The 7,691-nt window shown below is 44.2% G+C and overlaps 1 pseudogene; it reads left to right on the top strand.

Annotated features, from left to right (window-relative positions):
* The first annotated feature begins 4,113 nt into the window (after window positions 1-4,113).
* LOC102426189 lies at window positions 4,114-4,519 on the top strand (annotated as a pseudogene).
* The last annotated feature ends 3,172 nt before the right edge of the window (window positions 4,520-7,691 follow it).

Raw genomic sequence — 7,691 nt, 5'->3', positions numbered from 1 at the left:
GTGGGAGAAAGTGATGAGAAGCAGACAGCTGGCCCTCAATCATTAAAATTAATTTGATAGTCAAGCCTTTCTCTGATCACCCCTCTCTCTCTCTCCAATGCTAGCACCTTTTCCCCCATGACTCTTGAATGCTCTGACATCATGTATGCCTATTTATTTAAATATGTGTAAGTATATTCATATGCATGCTTAACCCACAAATATCCCTTGTCAGGGGCATGCAGACAAATGGTTTATCCAAAGCTGTGGGAACATGTAAAGGTTCTGGAAATGGCATACGGAGCTGAAAGGATATTAGTGATAATTAATGATAAAAACTGATGCATTTATTGATTCATTTATTCATTCAACCAAATTTGAGTGCCTATATGTATTTATGTGTTAGGCACTGGAACTCAAATGATGAATCACTCATGAAATTTGCAGGATAATGACCCTGGGACTCTACATCTTGTTATAAAGAAAGAAATGGGGGACTGAAGAAAGAAAACCATGACTGTGTGTGTGTGTGTGTCTGAAATCACACATTGGGGAAAATACTGATATTCACAACAAACACAAAACAAACAAAAAAGCCTAGTCATGATCCACACATGCATCCAATCTTATAGCCAAACTAAGCTATTTTTCTATTCTCTAAATAGGTCACCCAATTTGATGCCTCCACATCTACTTTCCTCCCTGAGTTGGCTTCCCTTCTCCCTACTCAAAAAGGCCAGATTGCTCAGATTGTTAGAGCGTTGTCCTGATTCACCAAGTTTGTCGTTTCAATTCCTGTTCAGAATCAATCAATGAATGCATAAATAAGTAAAACAGCAAATCAAAGTCAGCCTCTCTCTCTCTCTCTCTCTCTCTCTCTCTCTCTCTCTCTCTCTCTCTCTCTCTCTCTCCATTCAAGCAATAAATAAAATCATACCATTTTTAAAGAGCCAACTCCTCTTTATTCTTCAAAACCTGGAGTACATGTTGCTACCTCTCAGTCTTGCTGTGATGCTCCCTTTCCTGTTACCCAGAGCGATGATGGGCTCCCTCATCTGTATTCTCATGGCGCTCTGTTCAGACATGCCATGTAAAGGTTGTGGTATCTAAGACCTGTGTTGAATTTTTTTTTTCTTATATGTCTGGCTTGCTTGTTGAACTCATATCTGATGCATCACTGTAACATCAATGCCTAAGACAATGCCTGACTGGTAGTAGGTGCTCAATAGGTGTATAGTGAATAAATTAGTAAATTAATTCATGAAACATATCAAATGAGCCTCTTTGATAAGGTTTATTCCCCTGCAAGCGGTATACAACATTTTTTTTTCTTTTTTCAGCCAAAGTAATCGGATTCCAAAGTTGGAAGAGATCTTAGAGGTCATCTATTCCAAACCCATAATTGAGCTTTGGAGTACATATCATGATAGACTGGGCTTTCCTGGTTGGCAAAGAATGAATTGCCTTGTTATGTTTTGATTACTTTAATGATTCTGTGTCAATAGATTAAGAGAGAAAATAGGAGAACCGGGACATGTGAGTGGGAGTGGCAGGGAGAAGCCAAGGCAAAGTTAAACATTTACAAAGGGGCTTATCTGGCCAGGGAATGGTCACATACTATCCTAATGACCCCTGGTTAGTACTTAGCCCCTCCCCCAACTCCAATACCTTTCCCGGCTCTGCTCCTTAAGTTTTTCGATGGATGGCGCTTGTTAACCTTGAGCATGCAATATCCCTTGCTTACTGTTCATACCCACTGCCTATTACCTTCTGGCTCCTGACTTGGTGTTTCTTTCCCTACACACATTTATACCTCACGGATTTATCACATACATAGCAAGCACTGAGTTTTTGGCTGCACACACAATGCTTTAGAGCAGTGCTTATCAAACCATGTCCGGTGAAGGACTGGTTTTTCAATTTCTAATCACTCACGGATCTATGTGTGGTCCTACTGTGCAACACAGGTATGCACCCCAAACCACATGAACTTTGCCTTGTGGGTTCGACAACACCAGAACTGCTCATACTCTTGCATGCCAAACAAACAGCAAATTGTTATAAAATTTTCCAGTGTTTACCCTCATTTTCTACACTTATCTCATCACACACCGGTAACAGGTCATGGACTGGCACTGTCTCCAGACCAGAGTTTGAGGAGCGGTGGACTCCGGTATCCATTGGCCTGGGTTTGAATTGTAGCTCTTTCTCAGGGAGGCTTTCTGGGTCTCAGTTTTGTCCTCTGCAAAATGGTGATATTTATAGCAGCCCCATGAAGGGCTGTTGTAAAAATGACATGAGTTTATGCATGGAAATGGCTGAGAACAGTGCCTGGCATGGAGTCAGTATTCAATAAATGTCAGCTCTTATTCTTACCACTTGACCTTTTCTCAATCAGGAACACTCCCTTCACTTCATGGTTAGTGACTCTCACAGCCCAGAGTCACACGGGCAGTACAAGAGAGAGAGGCTGTCAGGATGGCCTGGGGGAGGGGAGCAGGATATGTGTCTAGGGACTAAGAGGGTCTCTTCCTCTTTCCCTCTAAGCAGCAGTGGGGGTTATTTTGTGCCTCCATCAGTAGAAGGAAAAAGGACCCATTGTCCTAGGTGTGAATGGCTGAAGTTGAAAAGGTCTATTTTTTTCTGGCTTAGAGATTCCTGGTGATTCTCCATTTTGCAATGAAGTTTTCACCTCTGGATGAAACTCGGTGTGTCCCAGAAGAGATAAGAATGTCTGCATAAAAGACAATAAAATCACCAGGCACCATCCTGGGAGAGAGCAAGTAGAAGGACTCACAAATGGGACAGATTTAAGGGCCGCCTACATCGTCATTACGCAAATACTCCAGCTCTAAAAAGGACGCTTCCCTCCCCCCACGCCCTACCCGATACAGAGGACAGAGAGAAGTCCAGGATCAGAGAACAATGGAAAGATAGCTTAAAGATATCCTCCAGAAAGCTGACTGTGTTTGTTTGATTCACTGATAAATCCCAATGCTCAGTGCTCAGCAGATCAGCCGCTGCACCCTAAACACCCCATAGAGGTTTGTAGTATAAAGGAAGTCACCTAGTTTCAACTCCTGTTCTACACATCTTCCCACCTTTGCAATTACGGTCCCGGTCTGTACAGCAATGCAGAGTTTAAGAGCCCCTTCATATCTCCAATCTTATATATTTGCAATGATCTCACTTATTTCTGCGTACTTCCTAGTTTTTAAGAGAACTTCCCTCCCCAAGCATGAAAGCCTCTTCCCCTATCCCTCCTCCTCCCTCCTGAGGCAGGTCAGGGACTCAATTCAAGGAACTTTTTTTCTGAGTGCCTAGTGGGTACCAGGCACTCCAGCTAGACACTAAAAAGCAAAGGAGAACTGAACAGCCAACAACTCCAGCAGGTAGCAGTGACTTGAAGAGCAGGGAAAGGAAGCTACCACGTGGATTTCCTTCTCAACACAGCACTCTGCATTTGCAGAGATAGATGTGACTCACATGGGGACTGACCACACAGCTGATTCACAAGATGATCTGCCTTGGTATTAATGGCAGGAGAGAAGGAACTGTGGGCACTTCCTCTGGCACAAATCGGAAGTAAACCAGTTTATTCAGTGCCGGAAGCCGGCCCACCCTTGCTGCTTGACACAGTCGCTGCAGGGAAGAAACATCTGCACAGCATATGTTCCAAGGGACCTGGCATATATGTTTGCTCCGGTTAGCGCAATGTGTTTTAACCAAGGTCACCCCTCCGAGAAAGGTTGTTTCACTAGGTAGGGATTTTTCCCAGAAGTTAGGGAGGGAATAAAACCCCTTAACTAAGTGCCAGGCGGGTAGTTAATCACTTTAACTACGAACAATCACCCTTAAGCTACATAATCTTTACTCCCTGGAATGGAGATAAGAAACACCCTAACCTTTGGAATAGAAATTGATAGGATTAAAATCAACTGGTATAAATACAGATGTAACAAGACAATAAGACACAGAACTTGGCTGGAGATCCTGGCTAAAGATATTGGCTAGGCTGCTGATCAACTGAACGCTGTCTCTGTGTCATTCCTTCTTCGCTGACTCCGTCCACACCTTTGGGAACCCCTGGACCTGCTGGGGCTGGACCCCCAACAGAAATCCTGTTGGTTCCCCGAGGGACAGACAATGGCTACCTACAGCCTGGCAAACGAGCGACTACGTGCCTTGGAAGACATCGAACGGGAAATCTGTGCCATCCTTCAGAATGCAGGTACCGTAATCCTGGAACTTTCCAAGGAAAAAACTAATGCGCAGCTGCTATACCGACAAGCGGCGGCTTTCAAGGCATCGGTGCAACAGGTAGAAGCGGAGCTGTCGGCTCAGATCCGCTACCTCACCCAGGTGGCCACAGGGCAGCCCCATGAGGGCTCCAGCTACTCTTCAAGGAAGGACTGTCAGATGGCGCTACAGCGAGTGGACTATGCTCGCCTCAAGCTCAGAGATGTGGCCCAAACCTGTGAGCAGATGCTGGAAAACTAAGCCAAGTAGGCAGAGAGACATCTTGGGGGCAGATCACCACCTGCCCCTCGGGATAGAACCTGGGGACCTGGAGATTGAGGAGCCCAGGCTGCCATGCATGCCCTGCTGGTCATATATGAGGACAAAGAGGCAAAAGGTGGGAATGGAGAAACTTTAAGCCCACGACTCTGTGCTTGCTCCTCCAGCAGGCGCTCCTGCTCTGACTTCACCAAAGTGCTGACAAGCTCAGACAGGAGATAAAGAGCCAGTCACCCAACCCACTTGCTCAGATACTTCATGTCCTTGTCCCCTTCCGCAGACTTGACCCAACGAAGACACATTCTTCTTCATTGGAAGAGAGAAAACAGGAACTAAGGGTTTTGATAATAAAAAACAACAACAATAAAGACAGTGAGCTCAGACTGTCACTGGGGCATATATGAGTGACACAGGGATTGAGGAAGTAAATCCAGCCTGGATGGCAGCTGGTGACTGCTGAGGGAGGGTGGGAAAACCCAGGCCTTAAGTGTGGGGTCAGGGGAGGAAGCAGGTGAGGGCTAAAGTTGGTGTGGTATAGAGAGAGACTTTGGGGAGGGGGTACCATCAGCAGAGAAGCTGAAGCCAGGAATCATGGTAAAGGGGCAAGGGCATGAGGCCTATGTACACAGAAAGAAGAGTCAATAATTAGAAAAATACTTTTTAGTAAAAATAATATACATTCAGAATTTTACACAATGTTAAGACAAAAAGAAAGTTCTAACAGAGGGCAGTGGCTGGTGTTAAACAGTAACAGATATGTACAGAGTGCCTACTATGTGCCAGAGAGAATGTTCCAGTTTATTAAATGTTTATGGTAGTAGATAAATCACATTTTCTACTCTCACAAGCTTCCATTCTTAGCCCAACTGTTGGAATATGGCGCCCGGACAGGATTCCCCTAGGTAAGCACCCCCGCACTCCGGGATGGATAGGACTCTACCATAGGAAGAGGGTGGATAGTCTTTGCCGACTCTGTCCACCTTTGGGAACTCCTGGACCTGCTGGGGTTGGACCCCAACAATTCAGGAAAATATTAGTCATGCCCTTCCTTCTGCTAGCAATGGCTGACAGTGGAAATGATGGATGCTGACTTAGAGTACAGAGATTGCTTCTTAATTATTTTATGCAATTAGTCAGAAGGACTGATTCACTAAAAGCCTTGCTTTAGAGTGAGTTGCCTGCCCTGTAGTATCTGAAGCTCTGATTTGTTAGAAATAGGAGTTAAATAATCTCTAATAATTGTAAACTCCCCTCTTTAAGTCAGAGATTTGGATTGGTGATTGTAGGAGGTTTCTATGGGCTTAATTCAGTCATTGTCTTCTTAGAAGATGGAGAATGCATATGGTTGTATTTTGTGGTGGCACTGACTCATGTAGACACACTCATGCTGAATTAAATACCTAAAAAGATGGAAGGTTAGGATGGGGATTATATTTTTTTTAAAGAATCATCCTATGTGGAAGCCAGTCCATCCTTGCTGCTTGACACAGTCGCTGCAGGGAAGAAACATCTGCACAGCATATGTTTCAAGGGACCTGGTGTATATGCCATACTGTTCTTAATATGTTTGCTCACCTTCTTGGTAATATGTGTTTTAACCAAGGTCACCTCTCCAAGAAAGGTTGTTTCCCCAGGTAGGGATTTTTTCCAGAGGTTAGGGAGGGAATAAAACCCCTTAATTAAATGCCAGGTGGGTAGTTAATCACTTTAACTATGAACAATCATGCTTAAGCTACATAACCTTTACTCCCTGGAATGGAGATAAGAAACGCCCTAACCTTTGAAATAGAAATTGACAGGATTAAAATCAACTGGTATAAATACAGATGTAACAAGACAATAAGACACAGAACTTGGCTAGAGATCCCAGCTAGGCTGCTGATCAACTGAACGCTGTCATTCCTTCTTTGCCAACCCTGTCCACACCTTTGGGGACCCCTGGACCTGCTGGGGTTGGACCCCAACAATCCTATTTTTCCATGCTTAACCAACTGACTGAGGATATATATTTATTTCTCCAAATGAATTGTTCTGCCATAATGGAAATTCAACTATGAGAAAGTAATTTGAGTTCCTCTGGGTTCTTATAAGGGATATTCCCTCATGAGATGTGGATAAAGAAAAGAGGGACAAGCATATTCTTATGTCTACTACAAATCAGGGGCTGTATGGATAGAAGCTCACGTAATGCTTCAAATTCTTCTGTAAATGAAGAAACAGATGTTCAAAGTGATTGTGTAACTTACCCCAGGGTCAAGCAGCGAACAATATGTGGTATGTGATGAAGTCAGCATTTGAACTCTAGGACTATAGGCAGTTTCATCATACTCAACTGCCCCCCAAAACCTCCATGTCACTCAGTTGGTATCTCTCTTTATCTTGTAATGATACTCAGCTAAGTAAAGGCATTGGATACCTAGGAGAGTAGGGGTGAAAAGAAGATAAACAGATTTCCATTTCTTCTGCCTTCCCACCCAGCAAAGTACCAACTTTGGAAACAAGTTACAATCTGTCTTCTTAGCTCCTAAGCCTGGGAAATGAGCACATCAACCCAACCCCTGCTTAGCCTCCAGTCTCCAGCAGCCCTTTGGTCAGCTCTTGCTTCTCTCCCTCAGTGATACTTCAGACCTTGACCTCTCCCTTCTAGCATCTTGGCAACCTCTTCTCAGCGGAAAACCTTGCCCCTGAGATCGTCAGAAATGAACACCTCAGTGCTCTTCCACGCTATCTCTGTCCACTTCCATTTTTTCTTTCTTTTCTCCAGTCTGAGAAGGTGAGGGTTTCCTCCACACAATTGAAACTAACTCTTCCTTATGTGCCCTTGATCCTACCTCTTCAACTGGCAGCTCTGGGATCTGCTCTATATAGTATTCTTTCTCAGGTTCCCAAATTTTCCTTCCAGTTGCTCCCTCCACTCCACCTTTTGCCTTTCTCAGTATGCACTCATCAAAGAACACATACTCTGAGACCTGTAACCTTCTGGGAGGGGTGTGGTGGGCTGGGGTATCTTCCAGGAAGCAAACTACTTCTTTCCACTCTGGTCAATATAAAACTGCCTTCCTCATAGTTTTGCCGAAGATTGGCCTTGACACTGCCTATGTCTTAAATTACCCTCAAATTGGAGGGAGATAGCAAATCTCTAGGTGTGATTAAGAACCTTTTAAAGGGGCAAGGTTCAGAGGGAAGGAAAACGT

The sequence above is a fragment of the Myotis lucifugus genome, unplaced genomic scaffold (assembly GCF_000147115.1).
Source record: "Myotis lucifugus unplaced genomic scaffold, Myoluc2.0 scaffold_113, whole genome shotgun sequence".
Taxonomy (NCBI): Eukaryota; Metazoa; Chordata; class Mammalia; order Chiroptera; family Vespertilionidae; genus Myotis; species Myotis lucifugus.
The sequence above is the reverse complement of the archived record's forward strand: the minus strand, read 5'-3'. Positions and strand labels throughout refer to the sequence as shown.